Genomic DNA, 26,026 nt, shown 5'->3' on the forward strand with positions numbered 1-26,026 from the left:
AGAGACAAACAAACCAAGAAACAGATTTTTAATTATAGAGAATAATTTGATGGTTACCAGATGGGAGTTGGGTGGGGAGATGGGGGAAATAGGTGATGGGTATTAAGAGCACACTTGTTGGGATACCTGGGTGGCTCAGTGGTTGAGCATCCGCATTCAGCTCAGCGCATGATCCTGAGGTCCTGGGATCAAGTCCCATATCAGGCTCCCCAGGGAGCCTGCCTCTCTCTCTATGTCTCTCATGAATAAATAAATAAAATCTTTGTTTTTTTTTTTTTTTAAAGAGGGACCCCTGGGTGACTCAGTGGTTGAGTGCCTCCCTTCAGCCTGGGGCGTGATCCTGGAGTCCTGGGATTGAGTCCCACAATGGGCTCCCTGCATGGAACCTGCTTCTCCCTCTGCCTATGTCTCTGCCTCTCTCTCTATCTCTCATGAATAAATAAATAAAATCTTTTTTTTTAAAGAGTGCACTTAAAAAAAAATAGAGTGCACTTGTGATGAGCACTGAGTGATGTATGGAATTGGTGAATAACCATATTGTACAACTAAAACTAATATAACATTGTATATTAACTATCCTGGAATTAAGATAAAAAAAATCTATACAGCTGGAAATTTTTTTTAAAAAATATCCACGCAGATAACCAATAAGCCAAATTATGAGAGGGTAAGGAAGAAAAAACTCTCAAAGTCAAGGAAAGTAGAATGAAAGATTCTAGATGTGTGATGAAACAGCTCTTGGGAAAGAGGTAGCACATATAAAAGGCCTTGAAGAATGGAGAGAAGAAATATTTAGAACTGAAATTAGAATATGAACATTACATGTGAAAATACGTAGGTGTGGTTAAAACAGTATTTGGATGAAAATTTTGGCTTTAAATATATTTATCATATAACAATGTTTAAAAATAAATGAGCTAAGCATTCCAATTAAAGAGTTAGAAGGGGGGGAAAAAAGCAAGCCCAAATTAACCAAAAGCAGGAAATAAGGTAGAAATTAATAAATTAGAAAACTACCAAAACAAACAAAAAAACCTAACAAGCCAAAAGATGATTCTTTCAAAAGGTTTCATAAGATAGACATCTGCCAAGATTGACCAAGAGAAAAAGAAATAAAACAGAATGGGAACGGAGAAATTACTACAGATACAACAGAGGTTTAGAATTTAAAAGAGTAGAGGACAAAGGGTGCCTGGGTGGCTCAGTTGGTTGAGCATCTGCCTTCCACTAAAGTCATGATCTCGGAGTCCTAGGATGGAGCCCCACTTTGGGTTCCCTGCTCAGCAGGGAATCTGCTTCTCCCTCTCCTTCTGCCCCTTCCCCCTCCTCCTTTTCTCTCTCTCCCTCTCTCTGTCTCTCACTCACTGTCTCTCTCAAATAAATAAAAAAAAATATTTAAAAATAAAAAAAAGTAGAGGACAATTTGACAGATGGCGATGGGGGACGGCACCCCAGGTACAGGATACAATAAGAACAGAGCCTGGAGGTGGTCATTTGTCTGAGTAGAGGAAGTCGGGGGATGTCTGTTAAGAACTGTAAAATAACGTTGGATAGACAGCCAGGGTCCTAATGGTGAAGCCTCTTAGAAGCCAACTTATTTCTGTGAGTAGTGGAGAGCCACTGATGGTTTTTGAGCTGGGGTAAATAATAAGAGCTGTGCTTTAAGAAGATGTCTGGTGGCAATGACTAAAATGCCAGTGACTGTGATTATTTGGGGTGGAAGATGACAAGGGTCTGAAAAGGGCTCTGGAAATGGAGTCCCAGCAAATAACATGGCGGGGGGGAGGGGCAGGAATAATCTATACAAACTGGCAAGTGACCTGAAGTCCATGTGAGGATGGAACTACAGCAAGATGGGAATCCTCAAGATAACAGTTTCAGATGGAGGTTAGACTGCAAAGGAAATATAAAGAATTTGGTTGAGGGGTTGAATAGCTTCTATATTCTTCATTATTAACACAGCATTTTTCATCTTACTTGCTCCTTACTGACCTGTAATATAGGTAGATAAGAAAGCCTTGATTTGTGCCAGCCACATGAGCCGACAGGATTGAAGTCAATTTTTCCACCATGATTGGGGTAGGAAGTTGGTCAGTTATCTGGAAACATCAACAATTAAAGGAACGACTCATGACAACATGGCACTTGCAAAACACTTTCCCTCCATTTGGCTCCCTGCTGCCTGAACTTTGCTCTGTGTTTGGTCAGTTCACCATTTCACAGATCAATGTTAGGCAAGGCAAGATTGCCTCCCGCCATAGAGGAGAAAAATTGAGATACCTGCTTGCCCAGTTTTTCCTGCAGCTGAAGAAAAGGCATGTGACCTGGGCTCCTCCAGCCAGGCAAATGTGCACAGAGGAAGACTCAGGAGCTCGCAGTGTGAAAGGAGAAGGGGAGCCCACTGTCTCCACAGTGGTGGCAGAAGAGGCGGTAGCTGCGTGGCTGAGTACCTGGCACAGGGTGGTTTCAGGGACGGTGGAGTCAGCACCTGTCAGGGTCCTGGTGCAGAAGCCCTACATCATGGAGAGCTCAGAGGAGATGGCATTTTCTCATCAGACTGGTTCTGAGGCTTGGCCTTGGGTGCTGTTCCAGGAAGCTCAGCCTTCATCCCAGCTCCCACTTCTCCCAGCAATTCTGAGAGCTATATCCAGTAACTTTTCTGCTCGGTCAGCCAGCGTCACCTTCTGTTCCTTGTGTCTAAAAATCCTGATGCAGTAACTTTGTTCTAGATTACTTTACATCCTACAGTGTATATTCACTCACTAACCTTACAATCAGTTGAAAGCAAGTCCTGTAACATAGAAAGAAGCAAGCTGAAAATAGGAAAAGTTTTGTTTTGGTAGGCTCCCAGATTTATCTGTAAAAGCATTCTAGACTTATTTATTTATTTTTAAAGATTTTATTTATTTATTCATGAGAGACAAAGGGAGAGAGGCAGAGATACAGGCAGAGGGAGAAGCAGCTCCCTATGTGGAGCCCGATGTGGGACTCTATCTGGGGACCCCCAGACCACAACCCGAGCCAAAGGTAGACGCTCAACCACTGAGCCACCCAGCCACCCCTTAACTTTCTATATTTATTAAAACTTATGATATTGCTGAGTGAAAAGAGGAAGGATATAAAACAGCATGTATAGTGTATTTTTTGTTACACACACAGGAAGAGATTGCACCACCATGTTAACAGTCATTATCTTGGGCTAGTAGGATAACGAGTGCCACTGATTTCCTTCATTTTGCTTATATATAGTTTATACGTTTTCTACCCTCACTCTTGGGTGATAAAAAGTTATCTTAGAACATACAGAAACTTGTCTTTTTGTGCAGATGTGCCGATCATTACCTTCTGTGGCTGTGGGAATGTTTAAAGAACAGCTTCCTTTCCTTGTTCTGATATTCCCATGAGGTATTTGTGGAGAGGAATCTCCTGGCCTTTCTGTCCCCATCCCAACATTCACCCCTCCTCTTAGCAAGTGGTGTGTCTCGAGTGCCCAGAATGCAGGGAGATAGGCCCAGAGCATGCCCAACTTCAATCCTTCCTCCCTCTCCCCTCTGCCTGCCCACAGGGGGCTGCACTGTAGTCTGTTCTCTACCCCACAGACGGGCTTCCCAGGCATGCAATGCCCCTGCTGAGCCAGGGCAGAGCACCTGAGTCCATCCTAGGCAGCTGCACACTCAAGGCACGGTTTCTAACTGGCTTTATCAGCAACAAGCTCCACTGGCGTCTCACTGGTTCCGGAGTTGGAAAGGGAATTGAGGGGTGTGATTTAGCAGCTCCAGACACGCCCAGGCACCCAGGGACCCATGAGTGACATTGTTCCTCCTTTTAGTGCCTTCCAAGCCTAAGTCCCTGGTGGCAGGGAAAGAAAGGCTGGTGAAGGGGCTGTCTTAATGGCATGTCACTGGGGAGAAGACATGCGGCCCCCTAATGAGCTGCCAATTGGCCCTGCAGCCTCTCACCCCATTGCTTTGTCAGGAAATGCATCAGTACTTAATATTCAGAACCCCTCAACAGGTTTTCCAGCCTTAGTAACAGCAGTATAAAACCTGTGTCATCATATAAAATATCTGAAGCCGATCCCGGAGGTTTCATTAGCAGCAAGACATTTTAATGGGATTATAGCTCTTTTTATTCAGAAAGCAGGCACTGTTCAAGCTTAGAAAGTTTATCTATTGATCTTAACCTTTTCCTTCACAAAGTAAATGAAAAGGAAGCAAATCACGGAATCTCAAATCTGCAGTTCTGCTTCGGCTATTTTATTATTCCTTGCTGCCCTCAGATAAAGTATCTAAGTTTCATAAATCATTACTCTTAAAATCCAGTCATAAAAACACACCTCCCCAAGAGTTTATCAGCATTTTGCAAGGTAGGTGGATAGGGCAACAAAGCACAGCAAAATAGCCAAGCAAAATCAAAATATTACACATAATCTCTATCTGACAGGTTTCTGGGTAGAAAATAACCAAAGCCAATTACTCCTTTCTCAGGTTTCCTGACAATATTTTCCTCAAATTTATTCTTAAGTTATAATTCCAAGGTCATGAAAGAGACCATTTATGCATGTCATTAAACAGAAAAGCAAACCACAATCAAGCCTTAAAACTTGGCCTCCTTAATGTACCAGAACATGTGCTATGAAAATATAAAGACTTGAGCACACAAAAATACATAAAAACAGAATAACAATATTGAGCCTTGAAAAATCGTCAGATAAAAATGTTTCTGACAGCATCGTTTTCTAAGAAATCAAGCCAAAGGTGTTTAATAACCCACGTAGCTCATAGTAAGTACTGTTCAACAGAATGGTCAGGCTGTGAGCAAGGGTTTGGTGCTGGGCTCTCTGGGAGTAGGTCCATCAGGGTAATGGAGACAGGGCTTGAAGGCCAGACCTGTAGAGCTGGCTGGTGACCTTGGGCTCCTGATGCCAGGCCGGGCCACACAGCCTGAATCTTGCAGCACCTATGTGTACTTGGTCAGAGCTGGATTCGATGTCCTTGTTTACAGTGTCTGGACAGAGGAAAGGCTAGTCACCTGCCAGGAAAGTGAAGTACATGGTTATAAGTCCTTGACACTGGTTTCTCACAGTCCAGCCAGTAGACCCTTGGCCTCACCATTTCTCACCAAGAGCAGTGCTCTTAGGGGAAGTGTGAAGAGAGACATGGATAGGAACAAAATTATATCAGAGACTAGGTCAGAATGCATGAATGCACTGAACTTCACAATAAAGTTACAAAGAACACTTGAGGGGTGCCTAGAGGGTTCAGTTAGTTAAGCATCTGCCTTCAGCTCAGGTCGTGATCTCAGGGTCCTGGGATCCAGCCCTGCATGGACTCCATGCTCAGCAAGGAGTCTGCTTCTCCCTCTGCCCACCCCTCCCCAGCTTGTGCTTTCTTTCTCTCACTCACTCTCTCTCTTTCTGTCTCAAGTAAATAAAATCGTTAAAAACAACAACAAAGAACACTTGAATAACCTGCCCTAAGACACCTAAAACTTATGACATAAAAGTAACTTCCAATTATTCACCAGTTGACATTATAGATCTTACTATTAGCCAAGTTTTTATGTCAACATGTTTATATACATTTTATACAAACTGCTCCCCTATTTTAAAGACAAAATGATCAAATACTTACAAACTGGTAAACCTACCTGCTTGGCCATTTCTCTTTCCAACTTGTCTTACAGTGGCCAAAAATTATTCTTAAAGCCATAGACATGCTTTCAACTAAAGAAGCATGGACCATTCAAGCTATCACAGAGGTCTATGGTTTTAGGACTCCAAATGTAGTTCAGAGGTCTGAAGCTTTGAGAAAGGACAATTTATCTAGTCTAACTCTTGACCCTCTGCTCTATTGTTTATCCATACTGCCTTTCTAAAGCACCTGATCTACCAAAGCTCAACGCATCCTTATGTATTCATCAATCTAATTTCTAAAGCTCTGATGCTTGATTAGCATTTGCTCCAGTCCAGACCTTTCCTTCAAGTTCTGGAGTTCTATAACCAAGCACCCACCTTACACCCCTCCTGGAAGGCCTCACAGACACCTTCTGGTCAGTGCCTACTTCACTCCCTGCCCACCCTTCCAACTGAGTCATCTTGCATCTTACAGCCCTCGTTTTGGTGCCTGAAAACCCCATCCTTTCAGCAGCACAAAACACACCCTGGGAGTCAGCCAGGATGCCTGTTATTTCCTCACCTCCCACACCCAATGTGTCCCCAGGTCCTGATGACTTTGCCTGCAAAATACCTCTCCTATCTATCCTTTTCTCCTGGCTCTTCCACCAGCGGATTCCAAATTACCACCTTCCCCTTGGAGCTCTGGAATGTGCTCTAATGGGAATCACCTTCCACTGTGCAAAAATGTTTACAAAATAGGCCTTCCCTCTTGGCCTCTTTCCAATCTACTGTCAGAAAAGCACAAATCTGATAATGTCTTTTCTTTATCTGAAACATTGAAATGGCTTCTTATTGTCCTCAGCATAAAGAGCAGCCTGGAGGGATGCCTGGGTGGCTCAGTGGTTGAGCGTCTGTCTTTGGCTCAGGTTGTGATCCCGGGGTCCGGGGATTGAGTCCCACATCGGGCTCCCTGCAGGGGAGCCTGCTTCTCTCTCTGCCTATGTATCTGTCTCTCTCTCTGTGTCTTTCATGAATAAACAAATAAAATCTAAAAAAAAAAAAAAAAAAAAAAAAAAAGAGCAGACTGGAGCTTCTGCCTGACCTGGCCCTGGCCATGTGCCCAGCCAACTGACCCCCTAATGTCTCCCCTGAGCACTCTCTCCCTTCCCAGGACCATAGTGCATCCCCTCCTCTCTACCTGGAGTTACTTCCTCTTACCCCCTCAGCTACTTCCTCATACAGAGAAGCCTTTCTTGAGTGACCCTAACAGGACTTGCCTCCTTGCCACACGCAAGCATACTCATCTTTCCCTCATGGCACTTGTCAGCTTAACAACAGCAGTGACATGTGTGTGGTTTGTGTGAGGGCCCACATCCTGTGCTTGATTCTAAAGCACCCTGAGGAAGGTGCTGCATGAGCTCTGCTTGGGTCTTGCACAGGGTTGGTGTAGTGTCCATGTACAGCAAAATGGACCAAGGGTGAACGTGGAGAAAGGAGTTGGTGCTCCGATTACAATGGTGAAGGCCTCTCTTGCTCAGGATCATTCTCATGCCATACAAGGGATGCTTTTCTAGGGCCTCAGAGTATCTGTAGGAACATCCAGTCTCCAACAGATCTCCCCAATATGACCTCAGGGCTTAATAAGGGGGGAGGGAGGTATTCTTTGAATGTGATTTTTTAAAAGGACTTTATTTATTTATTTAAGAGAGAGAGAGAAAAAAAAAAAAAAAAACAAGTAAAAGGCAGAGGGAGAGGCATACTCTCCACTGAGCAGGGAGTCCAATGCAGGGCTCGATCCCAGGACCCTGATATCATGACCTGAGCGAAAAGCAGATGCTTCACTCACTGAGCCAATCAGGCGCCCTTAATGCGATTTTTTAAGATAGTGACAGCAGGTTGGCATCCTTTTGCATCTGATTATGTGAATCAAAGTAATAATAGAGAGTAACTGCTATAGCTTCAGTCTAAACTGAGAAAATGTGTAGTGATTGAGAAAGCAGGAATGTTCTTTCCTACAGCCTCTAGCCCCATGAATAAACAGAAAGGTGACAGTTAAAAGGCAGTGTGGTATAGTGGCTATATTGCATAAGCTCTAGATCCTGGCTATCTATTGGCTGTGTGATCTTAGGTAAGTCTCTTGACCTCTCTGCGCCTCAGTGGCCTTATCTGTAAAATGAGGATAATAATAGTATACCTTCTAGTGTTGATGTAAGGATTCAATTAGTTAATGAATGTTAAGTGCTTTGAACAGTGTCTGATGTTACTTACAGTGAGCAGAACATAAATGTTTGCCATTTTATTATTACTAGGTAGGTGTTTTTTGAAGCTGCTTTATAGTATTTTAGCTAGAATAGATATATTTTGGTTAGAATGAGACTCAACTAATGCTTAAAACTAAGATGTTAAAAATTAAAATATGCACTGGCCTGTTTTGTTGTACATAAAACTATTTTTATTGAAAAATATTCCGAATGCATAACCTTGTTGATTCAGATAAAACAAGCAAAATGCCTGTTAGTAGATGGCTGTTGGCTTCTTAACAGAGTGTGACAAAAACATTCCTCAAATATGCATGAATAACCTGTTCAGTATCCAGTGAATTCACAAGCATATGCCTCATTTACCTTTGATATAAAAAGTAACAAAATCACATCCAGTGAACTGAGCTCAACAATAAAATTAATCCGAAAAAAAGTCAATAAAACAAATTGCTGCATTAAAACAGAGCATGTATACCCACATCCATACTTGAGTTGTGAAGAGGAGCTGTTAAAACTACATCAAACAGAAAGGCACTTATTATTAAAGGTCAATTAAGATGTTTCTGACTAGACATATACCTATCCCTATGGTCATGGAATTCCACTCTTACATATACCAAAGAAATATGAATGAAGACAGAAAGACATATATAAGCCCACAGCAGCTTAGTTCATGATAGCCAAAAACTGTAAATAATCCAGATGTCTATAAACTGAATGGATAAAAAAATAAAAAAATAAACTGAATGGATACACAAATTGTTGTGCATTTATGCTACTGAATACTATTCAGCAACAAGAACTACCAATGTATATAATAACATGGATATATCTCACAGATATCATGCCAAGTGAAAGAATCTGAATTTAAAAAGTAGGTATGTGATTTTCTTTTTGTTGTTGTTGTTAAGATTTTATTTATTTATTTGAGAGAGAAAGAGAGAGACCATGAGTTGGGGGTGGGGCCAGGGGCAGAAGGAGATGGAGAAGCAGACTCCCCGCTGAGTAGGGAACTGGCTATGGGGCTTGATCACAGGACTCTTAGATCATGACCTGAGCCGAAGGTAGATGCTTAACTGACTGAGCCACCCAGGGGCCCTTGCGATTTTCTTTATATGAAGTTCAAGAATGATCAAACTGGATAAATGAGCATGGAAGCCATAATAGTGGTTACTCCTGGGGAGGGAGTAACAAATAAAGCCTGTGAAGGAGTTTTCTGAAATCTAAGGGGTGCTGACAATGTTCTACAACCTGATTTGGGTGGTCAAGCTGTGCGCTGAAAATGTATTTTATGCTCTCTATTGCATATGTTTACTTTTATTACGAAAAAAAGTATCTTCCCAACTAGTACTTTAAATCATGACTGATAATGCTTTGATTTGACAAAATTCACTGGCACTGTGGTAGTTCATGTGCTGCTGGAGGACTGACAGGGTCCTCTCCCTACAAACACACAAACCAAGAGTAATAGACAGAACTTTAACACCCATGCTCCCCTCACCCCCAACCAATTCAAAGGTTGAAACCCTAATCCTTCTGTAACGGTATTTGGAGACAGGGTCTTTAAAGAGGGAATTAAGGTTAAATGAAGTGGGACTCTAATCCAATATGACTGATGCTCTTGTGAGGACAGGAAGAGATGTTAAAATGTGCTCTGACAAGAAAAGACCATGTGAGGACACAGCCAGAAGGTAGGCATCTGCACATCAAGGAGAGAGGTCTCAGAAGAAACCAAACCTGCTGACACCTTGCTCTTGGACCGTCCAGCCTGCAGAACTGTGAGAAAATACATTTCTGTTGGTTAAGCTCCTCAGTCTGTGGTATTTAGTCATGGCAGTCCCAGCTGACTAATCCACCAAGCAAAGGCTTCAAGAGAAACTCCAGGAGCTTGGCACAGGCTCTCCAGAGTCTGTGGGAGCCAGGTGTCAGGGTCTGGCTCTTGCTGTGTGAAATCTAAAGCTAGTCAGAGCTAGCAGGGCAAAGAGAGAAAGGATTGTGTTTAGAGCAAAAGGCACTTCTACTGCAAGGGGAACGGGGTGGGAGGGGTGTTTCCTGTGGTCATAATGTGGGCTCTGCAGAAGCAGCCTGTTTGAGTGGGAGAGGTGAGGTTTAAACCTAGACACATTGAACATCACTGCACACTTCCCAGAATGGCTAAAGCTGATCCAATGGTATGCTGCAGGTGCAGGTGAGGGTGAGGAACAACTACAACTCCCATAAACCATCACTGGGAGAAGACATTAGTACAACCACTGTGGAAAATTGTTTGACGACATCTCTAAACCTAAACACACACCTGTCCTATGATATGGCAGCTCCACACCTACAGAAATGAGTACACATGTGCAACCAAATAAATACATAAGAATGTTCACTGTGAAACTACGCAACTGTCCTTCAACAGAAGAATGGACATGTGAGCTCAGTATATTCACACGATGTATTACTCATGACCAGCAAAAAGGAACAGGATATGGACACATACAGCAATATGGATAAATCTCTACTATTGTGCAAAGCAGTCAGACACCAGAGGTTCCACAGTGTATGATTTCATCATATGAAGTTAATAAAAGGTGAAGTTGCTTTATGGTGCTAGAGGTCAGAGTAGTGGTTACCTTGAGGTGCTGGTTAATATTGACTGGGGAGGGACATGAAGGGGTTTAGTGGTGGGGGTGGAAGGCAGGAGGGACAGGTAATGTTCTGTGTCTTGATCCAGTTTTCAGATATATGAAAATCAAACATACTACACTTGAGATTTCTGTTCTTCACTCATGTTCAATTTATTATAGTGCAACTTTTAAAAATCAAAAGTTAGGTAGGAGTTTAGAGTTTTTATTATTACACAGGACTGTATCATGTGATTAAGGAAACTGGATTTAGCTTTTCACCACTTAAGAGTACTTGGAAAATCTAAAGGACCTAAGATTTTCCTCCAATGAGGAAGAAAATATAAGTCTGTTCGGTGCATAGACAGGAGTCACGCGAGAAGAACTGGAGAGATGGCTGTTATCTGCACAGTACTGAGATGCCTGCCAATAAACCTGTTACACACAGAGGGCAGTTGCTTTAATTCAAGATTCCTTGAACAACAAGATGGTGTTTCTGGAGACTGTCGAAGTTATTACTTAGGTTTAGTGATTGCTAAGATTAACTCTGATGTGATAAGGGAAGCATGGTTCATGCTGACATAAGTTTACTGATCTGTGTTTATCCAAAAATGCTGGGGAAGACAGACATCCACAACCTTATCCCAAAGATATCAAAATGGCCACTGGCTCACATTATTCAGCTAATGGTTAAAATTGATTATAACTACTGCTTTTAGCTAATATGGCACTTTGATAGATAATACTTACATTGGCTAATTCCCAACAATTAGCTTATTTCCAAGAAGTTGCAATAATGTAAATGTTTAAGCATGTGAGTACGCACGCGCATCTCCTTCATTCAAAGATTCTACTTTAGGGCAGGTGGCTCAGTGGTTTAGTGCCGCCTTCAGCCCAGGACCTCATCCTGGAGACCCAGGACCGAGTCCCATTTTGGGCTCCCTGCATGGAGCCTGCTTTTCTCTCTGCCTATGTCTCTGCCTCTCTCTCTCTCTCTCGGTGTGTCTCTTATGAATAAATAAATAAAAAATCTTTAAAAAATAAAAAAAGATTCTTTAGCTTTTGCTTTCAGTGGCTTCTGGTTAAAGGTGGCAGCTTGACCACATAACTTTTATCCCTTTCCTCTCAGGATCCCACTTACATGAGTACAGAGCCAGAAATAAGGTATAAATCCACAAAGAGAATGTAAGCGAGAAGATCCACAAACAAGAGAGTTCAACACATTTCTGGAGACCAGATGATAGAATCCTAGCAAAAGATGGGGGTGGAGAAGGATCTAGAAACAGGAGATTCACTGTAACAAACACTTATCCCAGACCTCTGTTCCATATCACACACATTACCAGGAGCCAGGAGCTACCCCCCTAGGAAAAAGACTGGCATTTGGAGACTCCCTCTTCTCAGTGTCTGCTCTAGGGAGCCCAACCTAAGACCTCTACAAACCCTACCAACTAACACAGACCTCTGGCCAGCTTCAGTGTCATAGCCTGCATATGAAAGGACGATCAACGATAACCAGACATTGCTGGAAACCTCCAGTGGAGAAGGGAGCTGTCCACATAAGCCATGAGATGTAAACAGGCCCACTATAATTGCTCAAGTGGAAGAAAGACAGAGGAAGGGGTGTCTCGGTGTCTAAGAAAAATTATACTCAGAAAGAAGAAAAGGTAAGATTCACTATGCAAATAACATAACAAACAACACTGCCATCCTCTGCCTTCATACACACAGTCTCTTGACTTCATCAATGAGAGCCTCATTCTCGACAAGAAACTACAGATGGGTCACTACCTCTCCACCACCTCGCGGCTCTCTGCTTAAGCCACCCTGCTACCCACTGCCACTCGCAGCCCCCTCTGCCTCCATCCACTAAGGGTCATTGGGAAAACAGTCTTTGTACTGCCAGTGAGTAGCATGTTGTGTCTCATCCGGGGCAACTCAGACATAACAGGGAACGAAATTCTGAGCCCCTCAGCCTTCACTCTTCCCCAAACAGGCGTCAAATACCTCACATGACTTAGATGTGATGTACATTTCTAACACCGGCTTAACATTCTGTATTCGAGGCTAGAAAGCATCTACCAGAGCAGGAACAGTCTATGTCAACCTAAAAGCACACTTTATTATTTATTTTACACTGGCCATGGATCTTTTACCCAGGTTACAAAAATTAATATATTTTGGCACACTAAATAAGTGCTTATGAGAAAGCTGGCCTCACAGCTCCTTTCCTTAACAAATCTTATGAAAGAGTACATACTATTAATAATTTTGGTTCCGGGGCCGTCTGGGTAGCTCAGCAGTTTGGTGCAGGCTTTGGCCCAGGGCGTGATCCTGGAGACCCGGGATCGAGTCCCACATCGGGCTCCCTGCATGGAGCCTGCTTCTCCCTCTGCCTGTGTCCCTGCCTCTCTCTCTCTCTGTCTCTCATGACTGAATAAAAAAAAATTAAAAATAATTTTGGTTCCAATTTTCTAAACTATTCTTTTCTTCCTACCCCTTACACAGTTACACACACACACACACACACACACACACACACACAATTTCTTCACAATAGAACACAGAGTAACATATTCATCATAGAATGCTTGGAAAAATAACACACATGCCCAGGCTGCTATAATTCCACCATCCAGTTTCTGTCCACCTCATTTTAAGAAGAAAATTTTTATTTTTATATTTCCTAATTCTTCCACTCTTGGGTCTGTACTTATCAAGAAATAAAATGGGAGCCACGTTCAAGGCTTTGCTGTTCAGAGATGTGCGCCATTCCTTGGTACGCATTGGGGACATACAGATGAAAAGATAAAGCACATTCTTTGTAGCTAGATGCAGAGTTCTGGCCCTCGAGTTAAATTTTTGAGAAAGCACAGCAAAAAGCAGGGCTGCTGGCAGCTGGAGGCATAGAAGCTCTGCAGCCTCCAGAGCTCCTAGAGTGATAGAAAGCCCCAGGGACTAAAGCTAAATGTTTGGCCACTCTAGTTATTCTCCAATAAGCCCTTATTATGCTGAAATGTTGATTTTGTCTTGACTGTTTCCCCCTCCTTTCTTCCATGACATTTTTTTTCCTTTTATGGTTAATAGCAGGGGGGAAGAAAAACTTCAAGGCATGAAGTTTAAAGCCCCTGAAATTTAATTACAAAAGTTGACTTGGTTATTCCCAAAAGTTTATTAGAGAATAGGTGGAATATCTCTTAAAGATAGAAAAATAAGATACATGGAAAAGCAAAGAGATTTTCTCCTTCCCATTTATTCAACAAATATGTACTCAGCATATAGTCCGTGTGTGTGTGTGTGTGTGTGTGTGTGTGTGTGTATGTGCATACTATCTACCTGCCATTATCCTTGCCAGTGAGAAAGGAGGTGGAAAAAATATAGGTGGGTGGATATATACTTTGGAAGGGCAAGAGAGTGATGGAATAAAGTGGGCATACATTGCTGTAGTCCATAGTGAGCTGTGGTTGCTTGTTAACAAGGGGAACATGTTGTGAGCATTTATGTCAGGAGTCAGCAAACTAGGTTCTGTGGGACAAAGCCAGCCCACCACCTGTTTTTGTACTGCCTAGGAGATGGGAGTGGTTTTTTACATTATTTATTTATTTTTAAAGATCTTATTTATTTATTCATGAGCAACACACAGAGAGAGGCAGAGACAAAGGCAGAGGGAGAAGCAGGCTCCTCACGGGGAGCCCAATGAGGAACTCAATCCCAGGACCCCAGGATCGTGACCTGAGCCAAACGCAGATGCTCAACCACTGAGCCACCCAGGTGTCCCTGGTTTTTTACATTTTTAGATGGTCAAAAAAAAAAAATCAAGGAAGGAATCAAAACTTTGTGACATGTGAAAGTGATATAAAATTCAAATTTTGGCAAACATGAATAAAGTTTTATTGGAATACAGCCACACTCGTTGGTTTACACATTGTCTATGGCTGCTTTTGCACTGCAACAGCTGAGCTGAGAAGCTGCAACAGAGACCTGTATGGTTCGCAGAACCTATTTACTGTCTGGCGCTATACTGAAAATGCTTGCCAGCCCCTTGTTTAGAGGAGGGAGACATTACTTCTGCTCAAGAGCACGAAGAAGGAAGTGACACAAATCCCTTACTTTTCTGCAGCCCTTTATAGCTCATTCGACCCTTCCAGCAGCCCTATGTAGGAAGAGATAGGAAAGGCAGGTTTCATCATTCATTCCCCCTTTTACAGCTGGGGAAACTGAGGCTCAGCCCAATCTAGAGACTTGTTCAATATTGGCAGTTAATCGTCTGAGCCTTTCCATCCCATGGTGCTGAGCCTGGAGAGACTCATTGGAAGAGCAACACACACACACACACAGCAAGAGCATCATAAAGAAGGGAGACCAGTTGGATGAGGAGGGTGGGGAGGCTACCGCTGGGCCCCAGGACAAATAAGACCAAGAGCAGGAGCTATCTGGGCCCAGGAGTCAGCAAACTAAGTTTCAGGGGACAAATCCAGCCTACTGCCTGGGAGATGGGAATGGTTTTTTATTTTTAGGTGGGAAAGAAAAGAAAGAAAAGAAAAGAAAAAGAAAAGAAGAGAAGAGAAGAGAAGAGAAGAGAAAAAAAAAAGAAAAGAAAAGAAAAGAAAAGAAAAGAAAAGAAAAGAAAAGAAAAGAAAAGAAAAAAGAAAGAGAAAGGAAAGGAAGAAAAATCAAAATTTTGTGACATGTAAAAGAGATATGAAATTCAAATTTCAGTCTCTATAAAGAAAGTTTTATCAGAATACAGCCATGCTCATTGGTTTACACATCGCTATAGGGTAACTGCAGCCTCAGATGGTGTGTGTCCCTGGATCTGAGGCCAGTGCGCCTGTCCTGCCCCGGAGTCGCTGACTGAACCTCTAGGAGCCTGAGTCCTATCTGCTACAAAAATCCCCTCCTGATGAGGTTGTAAAGAGTAAATGAGATCATTATGAGAAGCAAATGAGTTAACTGTGTGTATTACTCAGCACAATGCTTGGCACTTTGCAGTGCCTGATTGTTGTCATTCACTGGCTGGGGAAGCTGCTGAGCATTTAAAACAGCGATTGGTACGTACTCATACTAGACAGTCAGAGAGCCATATAGGATGCATTCATACCTGAGTGTAACATTAGGTTAGACTTTCATACTATCTAATGCTATGGAAACATTCCATCTGTGAAACAAATTCTAGCTCCTTTAGGACAAGACTTCCCTAGGTATTAGCTCAGGGGGAAAAAAATTCTTATATGCTCAAGTTATTTGGAAGAGAATTGGGTGTAAAAACTATTTTCACATCAGGGAAGAAAATATATTAGGTTGCAATTGAGAATGAAATCATTGAATTCCCGGGGCCTAGGGGCTGTAGCTTGGAAAAGAGGCAGGAAGGGAGAAGGGGAGGAAAGAATTGTAGGGAGAGATTAGGCAGGCTGGTGAGTAATGGGTCCAACGGTGAGGTCAGCACCCAGCAACTGGGCGTGGTCTGCACAGTCCAGGAAAGCCACTAGATTTAAGAATGGATCCATTCATCTGACTCTGCTTTCCATTTTCCACACTAATAATTTCCACTTTCAGAAATAAAATATTTACTGAACAATAAAGTTTCCCTTTAGGACTATTGTGACATCATACACAAACATACCACCCAAGATCCAAATATTCTAACGACCTGAAACATATTTTAAAAACCTCAAACTTCCGACATGAAATTATTTCACACCATAAGAAAATAAGCACTTAGTTGTTGGATGCGATACAACAGAACAGTGTTTTTTGAATTGTATGTCAGAGCCCATTAGTGCTGAAATCAGTTTAATGGGCTGCCAACCATATGGAATAGAATAGAACAAAACAGAAAATATCTGAGTGTATTACACATAATAAAGGACAAGTGCTGCTGAGTGTAACTTCTGTTCCAGTGATATGTTTGTGGGTGTGTGTGTGTGTGTGTGTGTGTGTTTACATTCACTCATCTATATTGCTGAGCTATGGTGTAAACTGTATTCTCATTAGAGGTCACATCCAAACAATTTTAAAGGCACCAAAGCAGAGTGTGATCCACTTTAGGAAAGCCAGATATAGGGACACCTGGGTGGCTCAGTGATTGGGTGTCTGTGTTCGGCTCAGGTCATGATCCCAGGGTCCTGGGATCGATTCCTGCATCGGGCTCCCTGCAGGGAGCCTGCTTCTCCCTCTGCCTATGTCTCTGCCTCTGTGTGTCTCATGAATAAATAAATACAATCTTAAAAAAAAAAAGAGAGAGAGAGAGAGAAGTCCAGTATAAGAATCCTAATTCACTGGATAGCCACATGAAGGGTTTAATTATTTCTGTGGAGTGGGATTTCTTTCAGTGAAAAACTCTTCCCCTGCATTTAAAACATGCTATAATTTACAGGGAAAAAATGTATGCAGAGCTTGTCAAGTACACCTCATCTTTAAAATAAGGTGTACCTGTTAATGAACACCGAACTGATCTCAAGATACAGAATTTATAAGAAATCAGAAACGAAAAAAAAAAAAAGAAATCAGAAACGTAAATGATTACATTGTTCAGAATGATAATGGATCAACTCCTTTATAAAATTAATAGTTACTATATTTTTCACACTAGGTAATTCATCATGAAGCAGAAGAGAAGGGGGCTAGAGAGGAAATTTAGTGGTTGGGGATGGTTTTACCACCACCAAAAATTAGATTTTGGAAAAGGAAAGTCACCTTATGTTTGACTCCACAGAAAGCTCCCACCTTTTGATGCATTCTCTCAATTCCTTTCTCATGAATGCCCCAAAGTAAAGAGCCCATTATCTCCAAGATAATAGGAGCTAAAATCAAGCAATTCATTAATACTGGATGTGATGGCAACCGATTTTAAAGGGAGAGACCATATCAAAAACATTTTATCCCATAAGCCTGACAATTCCATGAAAAGGAAGTGGAGGGTTCAGAAGTTACTTGACAACTATCTGGGGGAGATAGCCTGAAATTACTGCCATCGAAACTAGATAAGGATGCTTCTGGAGGTCATATGATTGAAAAAAGGATGGATGGATGCACGCACGCATCCAAAAGGAGGCCAAGATTTTAATACCAATTTAAATAAATATTACTTCACAGTTGCCTGTATTGGAAGTCCTTATACAAGTCATTCAGAGGTGCTGGGTTATAGAGATCATGAATATACACCTATAGGAAGAAAGGAAAAAACAACTGTTCTTGTGTTATCTAAGTGGGCACACAGGGCTTCTGATAAAGCTTGTAATGGCAGCATCACTTGAGAAGTACTATATTTCAAACCAGTTAGATAGAAATTAATATGCCAAATGTTGTCTTATGATGAAAAAAAACTCTGAAGTCAAAAAAGCATGTGAAACATTTGAATAAATGATTTTATACAATGTGAGAATAGAAGGATGTTGTATTTCCTAAATTATCAATTTTATTTAATGTGGTTTTAAATATATGCAAATAAATTAATAGATTGAATACAAGTATACATTCCACTCTCTATTCATATCCCTAAAATGTGTGTTTTCAAGTTGAGATAAGGCCTTTTTAAAAACCATCTCATGGAACATTAGGGACTACCTTATAATCAAGGGTACCTTATACTTGGGCATATAGGGTAAACTGCATCCCAGATAACTGAGGCTCTTCATTGCCAGCTCAGGAATGAACTAGACTGCAGACAGGTATGCAATACATTAAAATCCCTCAATTAAACACCAATAACTGCTATCAAACCAATTTTTTAAAAAATTTTTTTAAAGATTTTATTTATTTATTCATAATAGACACAGAGAGAGAGAGGCAGAGACACAGGAGGAGGGAGAAGTAGGCTCCATGCCAGGAGCCCAACATGGGACTCGATCCTGAGACTCCAGGATCGCACTCTGGGCCAAAGGCAGGCACTAAACCACTGAGCCACCCAGGGATCCCCTCAAACCAACTTTTATCTGTTAAAAATTATTTATGCTACTATGCACCCTGTGGAATGGAGGATGTGATGCCCTGTCTTGCATCCCCTCAGCGTACTTTGGGGTTCCCGCACAGCTCTGACGGACACTTCCCATGCACACTGACAGATTCCCGCATCCAGCCCACTCTTCCTTCTGCTTATCTACCCAAGGGCTTTATCTCGTGCCTCCGGAGCTTGCCCAGGCAATTAATGGCAGCCCTGAAGTGCTGGGGATTTAGTGCCTCTGGTATTAAATGATGACTAAACATCCCAATTTCCCCACCACTTGGTAGACAACCATAAAGTGCATCTGACACTGTACCAGCAGCACCAAGCCTCTACTGCCCACAATGGTAAGCTGCTCATCAGCCCACCTCGTTGTACTGGCTTGCTTTCCTTCCTGGTATCATTTTCTCTACTCTCACTTATGTTTCTTGGGATCACCTTCCCTCAAAAAACTACCTGTACCCCAATCATTGTCTCAGGCCCTGCATGCATGTACTTCAGCTCCTGGTGGTAATTTTGTGCCCTCTTTGAAAACCAGCTGTCTGCAAGAGTCAAGGTGAAAGAGCTTTACTTTCATTCTTTATACCGGGACTACTTACATCTTTGGCAATGTCTCATCCATTCCTTTCCATAAGCACTTGATCCCTTACTCACGCACAAGAGTTTTTTTTTTTGTGGGCTGTAGGGTATGCCCAGGTGAACAAAACATAGTTCAAGCCTCAAGGACTACAAACTTGAGAATGGGACATGAAACATGCAGGAAGAAAAGAAACCCTAGATTCAGACTGTGGAAGAGCCACATGGCAGTTCCCAGAGAGGAACAACTTCCAGCTGACTAGAATTTTTTTTTAAGATTTTATTTATTTATTCATGAGAGACACAGAGAGATTGGTAGAGACATAGGCAGAGAGAGAAGTGGGACTCAAACCCAGGATCCTGGGATCAGGACCTGAGCCAAAGGCATATGCTCAACCACTGAGTCACCCAGGTGCCCCTAGCTGATGAGAATTTCATCCCTACCCCGATAGAGCCTGTTCTCTCAAGTTTTCTAACATCAATGTTTGCTTGAGGACATTCATCTTTCTACAAACTCAGCAGTGACTGACACACAGATCAGCCCAAACATGGAACCTGGTGACACGGCCTTATGGGTAACTGATGAAATGTTGAAAAGCAAGGCATCACATTCTCCATAAGTGTCCATGAAGGATCCCCAAGTGACCACTCCATCTATGGGGGAACGACAGGACATGGCCTGATGAAGGAAGGAGACCCATGAGGCTTCCCTGCTGTTCCTTCATCATGCCAAGCACATTCCCACCTCACGCCTTTAGCTCTTGATATTCTGCCTACAAGGCCCTTCCCCTAAATATCTGTGTGGGATATTCCTTCATCTCATTAAACTCCCCTTGCTCAAGGCCTTCCGTAAACACCCTTTATAAAAATAATAGCACCCTCTACTTTGTCTCACTCTATTGTCTTCCCTGCTCTATTCTTCATGGCCCTTGCCACCCCCTGACATATTACATATTTATTTATTTCTTAATCTCCTCCCACTAAAAGGTCAGTGACAAGTAGGAACTTGTCTCCTTTGCTGGATCCCTTGCACTTGGAATAGTGTCTGGTCTAGAGGAGGCACTTAGTGAATGTCTGCTGAAGGTTCATCAGAAGAACCTCAAAATCATCACTCACCATGCTTGAAGTGCTATAAACTCGTCTGGAATCGTGATAGCCCCATAATTCAGGGTCTAAAGGATACATGATTATTTTATAAAAAAAGAAAGTTTTATAAAAATATTTTTTTTGGTAGAACTTCAACATATTTAGCACGTATGAGTAAATAAAATTGTTTTAATTCTATCATAAACATGTATAGGTCATGGAATGCAACTTGCTCAATGTCTATGGTGTAAATAAGAAAGAAATCCTGATATTTTAAACCTTGGAACTATAGCTAGCTTACTAAAAAATAAATTTATTCATGTATTCATGTGACAAATATTTATTGAGTGCTTATGATGAGTATGGTGTTGGATGAGGTGCTATATTTGATTTTTCTTTTGAAAAATCGACTTCACACTTCTCTGTAAAGCCATATCCTGCTGTTATAGACAGAGAAAGCTCATCTTTCTGAAAACGCTTATGGTTTTTTTCATTATTTTACTATATGCTTTATTGATTTAAGTCAGCAATCCCTCAGAGAGAATAGTCACAGAAAATACTTTGGGTGGAGGTTTTTATTCAGCTAATTTTAAAGGTAAACATTTTTCTCTTTTCATTGAGTTTAAGGGAAAGAGGAACCACTGTATTTAACAACATTAAATGTTCACTATTAAAAAAATTATATAAGTAGTTTTCGAACTCTGCTTATATAGGGCTAATTGGTTCCACTATAAATTCATGCTTTCCAAATGCAGCAGGCCTTCAAGTTGAATGGTAATCTTTTATTCGTCCCTAACTGACTCAATTGTTACATTTCCACAAGGCATACCCAAGTCATTATTCTACGGGTGGTTTCAACCTACCCACTTGTCCTTTGACTTTATTTAGAAGATGATGGTCAAATTATTCTCTCTACCTCAAAATCCCCATGCTTTTGTCTCAAGAGTCCTTCCCCTGCCTTCTTGAAGATTGATTCTATTAGTTAAGATTCTTTCTTACTTTCTCAATCTCTCTTCCTTTCTATGGATTCTTCTCCCATGATAAGTGGGCTTGAGTCTTCTTATGCTAAAAACATGACTTTATAGTATGCCATTTCTTTGATGCATCAAACTCTTTCCTCCTTTGCCACCCTATTTACTTAAAAGGAAATCTATCTTCATTGCTTTCCATGTGCATCATCCCTGACTCTTTAACCCCTCCCTAGCAGCCTGGCCACCACTTCTACTTACCTCAAAGATAATTAAGGAAAGCCAGGAATCAAGTCCAGTGGCTTTTCCTTTGTTGTATCCTCAGCCCTATGGGATGTACTATATGAATGATGTGTTAATGGCGGTGGCTCTCTCACCTTTCCCAGCTGCCAGAACACCACACGACATCTGCCATTTTGCTCCAGCTTCCCCTATTTTAATTTTGTTTTTATCCTCTTCTTTCTCTTCTCCCCTCCAACATATAGACATGCCCTGAGGATCTTTACCCTTACCTTTTGCTTTGTTTCGCTCTGTTTTCTCCATTGGCCGTTTCTGAGACAACAAAATCAGTCCCAAGTAGAGGAATCACAAATCTCTTTTCATAGCTTTAACTTCTCTCTGGAAAAGCTAGCCCTGTATTCTAGTCCCTTTTTTTGGACCAATCTGTCATGCCCAGAATGAAACCTATTTTTTTTCTCCTCTTCCTCATCCTGCTCTGAACCTCCTCTCTGACAAGGACCCAAACAGTGTCTCAGCTGAGCCCAACAGGGACTTCTTTTTTTAAAGATTTTATGTATTTATTTATTTAAGGGGGAAGAAGGGGAGTATGAGTCTGGGGGAGGGGCAGAGGAAGAGGAGAAGTAGTCTCCCCACTGAGCAGGAAGCCTGACATGGGGCTTGATCCCAGGACCCGGGGACCATGACCTGAGCTGAAGGCAGATGCTTAACCTACCGGGCCACCCGGGTGCCCCAGCAGGGACTTCTCTGCTCAGCATTCAAATTATGCCTATCTCAGTCTCTGAGTCTGTCTCTTCCCCTCATTCCCACTGTCTCATTTCCTCTTACCCCTAATTTGATGACAGACTCTACCTGGTCTCCCTATAACCAGTCTTTTCTCATTGTACTATGTCCAGCAAAGCGCTACAAGATTATTGCCCTAAAGCACAATTCTGATCCTGTCAACCGTCTTCCTCAGAAACCTAACATAACTCCCTGGTACTTACTGAATGAGATCTGTATACAAGCTGCTCCGTAACCTTGGATAGGCCTCTCTTTCTCACTTTACCCCTCATTATAGCCCTTGGCATTCCCTGTGGAATTCCAAAGCACACCATTCTTTCTGCAAGCACACATCTTCCGATCACCAAGTCTCTGCTACTCACTCCTTTTCACAGATGCCTTTCCTTCCCTGCCAGCCCAAATGCCACCTGTATAAATCCCAGCTCAAATGCGACCTCTTCCATGTAACCTTCCCCAACTCTTTTACTGGAAGCCATTGTTTTATCTTATGAACACCTACAGGAATGAAGGAACACAGCTTTTTGGGCAATGAAGCCATTTTGCACCATTTTTATAGTCAGCTACCTGTAAGCCCTGTCTTTCCTTCCGGGACATGAATTTCCTCTGGGCAGGATCTAAGTCTCCTTATTCTTCACATCTCTGGTCCTCCCAATCTCCCAAACTCCATCCAAAGGTACACAGAGACCAAGATGTCGCAGGTCAATTAAATATTTGTAAGTTGATGATTATAACCCTAAGGGTTAACTTTGGCCTCTAGTCCTTGCAATTCTCTCAGTTTTAGCAACAATTACTTTTTCCTTGTAGGATACAAGTCCTATCTCCCCATAGTACCACAGTATATTCCTTTTGGCTCCACAGGCCAATTTTCAAATGTCTTTTACCTCCAAGTTTTCTGAAAAACTAACTTCTCTAACAGACCCAATAATGGAAAAAGCATTAATGGCGCTTTAACTGAAGAACATGCATCCACACAAAACAAACAGTTTGCTGTGGGCTACAGCAAAAGGTACAACTGCTTACCAGAGTGAATTATAGGAGTTAAGCTTGTATTATGAAACTTACCAGTCCAATCTCTGGAAAAGCCAGGCACTGTATTTTTTAAATCATCACATTTACAATGAAAATGAAATCACTAATTCCTGAGTCATCAACTGTGTTGTTGTATAATTACTCTTCTTCTAAACAATGTATTTACCTTGTCAATTTCTAATATTCTTAAACTTGCCTGTAAGACATTTACATCTCTGGATTTTACTTACAAATATAAAGACAACTTAAAGAAAAAAACACAGAACCTCTTTGAATGCTTTTTAAATTCCATAAGCACTTTTCTCAGAAAGACATTGGCAGAAATAATATGGAGTAAAGAACTGAGATTCAAAATTCATTTTTATAAATCTATCCTTAAATCTTGGAGGAGATCCAACAACCTCACATTAAAATTTTAGAAGGCTTGACTGAAGGACGTGGGGAAATTTAACGTTCACAGTTTCAAGAGCACCTGGTCTATATATCACCATTAATTAAGAGAAGATAAACAGGAAGAAAAAAAAACATATGTGCACAGCACATGTTTCATTATTTTCAATGTAACAACAATATCATGCAACCTTTGACAAAACAAAACAAATTCTTTTTACGATAGAAAAAGAGAAAGAACCGTCTGAGGCCAACGTGTTACATATTTACTTGAATAGCCATGACTGCTTACAGGCTTTTCAAAGAGGATCGGAGCAGCCAGTTTGGATTCTGACAGCAATGCAGCAGAATTTAAGGTGTGATTTAAATATGTTCTAAGCAGGTTAATCTAGTCACACAACATGTTAATAAAGAAGTATCAGGATATTAAAGTGTAGAGGAGCATTCCTTCTTACAAATACCGCAGGAGAAATACAGTCGATGGGGAGTCAAACTGCAGTGGACACACACACATACACACACACACCAATATGCTATCTCTCATCTTTACCCAACCCCACATAAGCCTATCTTTATCACGCAGAGACAATTAAGCAGCTATAGACTCTGGATGCAATTCTGTGTCCTGGCTCCCACTGGATGACTTATTGCCAGCCTGACATTTTTCAAATTTTCTATTATCAGGCTACATTGGCTAGGAAAGCAGACTTCACCAACCCAGGACCCCATCTCCGATGGGTCCCAGGAGATTTCAGTTCGTGAATGATATATGGCACCACCTGGCCATTGTGAGAACTGGAAGAGTGGATGACACCAGCAGTAGAAATAAAGTATCCCTTTTCCTTAGGAAAACGCCCTGCCTGTGCCTGATGCTGACCAAGGGGGTAGGAAAACATCTGCCAGAACGATCTTTTTCTTCTTCTTCTTCAATACTCCCCCTGACCCCATCTTTCTATAGACAGTTCCGGAGTTCATTCTACAAGAACCAACATAAAGATCAGCCATTCTTCAGCCATAAGGTTTTCAGTGTTGGAATGTGGAAGGAGAAGGTCTAGTTGACATTCAAAGTTGTGGGGACGGGAGAGATGAATGTGGCCATTAAGGTCAGACAAGAGATAAACAATAGAAACTGCAGAGTCAGGGCATCTGAGACCCTTACGGGGCCAGGAGAGAAGTGTCACAGGATAGAAGCTCCTTTCAAATCCACGGAGGCTCGCAAGCCCACAAGGGGTAACCATCGTCCTATTTCCCTGCCATGCGCCCAAAACCACATGCACACTTCCACATCCCCATGCCAAGAAGCCAGAGAAAGGGGAAGTGCGGATCCCATCCTCACACAGGAGCAGGACACAGACTGCACTCAGAGTTGCAGGGTCAGAACAACAAACACCGTCCCACAGTCAGCGGGTGGCAGCAAGTCGGGGCACCTGCACATCCCTGGGTTGGGAGCGCAGGTGGGGGAGCGTGGAGGCAGTCACACGAGTACACACGCGTACACACACACACTCACACTCACACGCGTGGGATTTTACAAATCGGCACCTACCCCCCCCCCCCCCCCCCCCGCCTGCCTGCACACACATACCGAGTGCATCCTGCCCACCCCGCCGTTGCCATCACCACACTCTTCCTCCGGGAGAGTCAGCCAAGGGATGAGAGATCCTAGCGGGGATTCCTGGAAATGTCATTCTCCACCGCCTACGGTCCCCCCCCACCCCGGGCTGTACCCTTCACACACACACACACACACGCACACACGCACGCCCCTTCCGCCGCCTCCCAAGCCCCGCATCTCCGCGCGCACCGGACACCGGCGTCCCCGCCTTCGGCGCCCCGTCCCCGCCCGGCGGCTCCCGGCTCGAGGCACTGCCCCCGGACGTCTGCCCCCGCCGGCTGTCCCCGCTCAGCCGCACCATTGTTCCCGGGGCGCCCCCGGGCTCGCAGCGGGGCTGCCCCACTCCGCGCCCCTCCGCGGCGGCGGTACCTTGCCTGACAGCTGGGTCCGCGGGCCCGCGGCGCAGGCGGCGCTAGTGACAGCGCGGGGGCCAAGCCTGGGAACGACGCTCCGCTGCAGCCGCTCCGACCTCCAGCGCCACCATCTTCCCCGCCGCCCCGCCGCCCCGCCGCCGCCGGCCCGCAGCCGCCCTCGCCCAGCTCCGGCTAGGGCTCGGCAGCCGCCGCTCGGGCCCCTCGGTCGGCGGCCCCACCCCCTGCTGCCCGCCCGCCCGCCCGCCCGCCCCTCGTGACGCGCGCCGGGGCCGAGCCGGGCCGGCCTGCGCGGGAGGGCGCCGGGGGAGCGCGCGCGCACACGCCGGCGCTAGTAGCGCCCCGGCCTCCCACGCCCACCCGCGCGCACGCGCCGCGCGAGCCCGGGGCGGCGGGAGGCGGGAGGCGGGCGGCGGGCGGCGGGCGGCGGCCCCCGGGCGTGGGGGGCTCGGACGGGCGTGCGCCGCGGGGGCGCCTCCCGCCGCCGGTCCCGCTCCGCCGGGCGCACGGGGCCTGCCGGGGACGCCCCACCCCCCCACCCC

At 43.4% G+C, this 26,026-nt stretch overlaps 1 protein-coding gene across 2 annotated transcripts in view; it reads right to left on the reverse strand.

Moving 5' to 3' along the window:
• The window catches only part of APBA1 (amyloid beta precursor protein binding family A member 1), a 197,592-nt gene extending 171,970 nt beyond the window's left edge, over positions 1-25,622 (reverse strand). For both annotated transcript variants that reach the window (XM_072762341.1, XM_072762344.1), the window contains exon 1: positions 25,483-25,622. The gene's annotated coding sequence lies outside the window, so the exon portion shown is untranslated. The remainder of the gene's footprint in view (positions 1-25,482) is intronic.
• Positions 25,623-26,026: the final 404 nt, after the last annotated feature.

Source organism: Vulpes vulpes, chromosome 1 (assembly GCF_048418805.1).
Source record: "Vulpes vulpes isolate BD-2025 chromosome 1, VulVul3, whole genome shotgun sequence".
Classification (NCBI taxonomy): Eukaryota; Metazoa; Chordata; class Mammalia; order Carnivora; family Canidae; genus Vulpes; species Vulpes vulpes.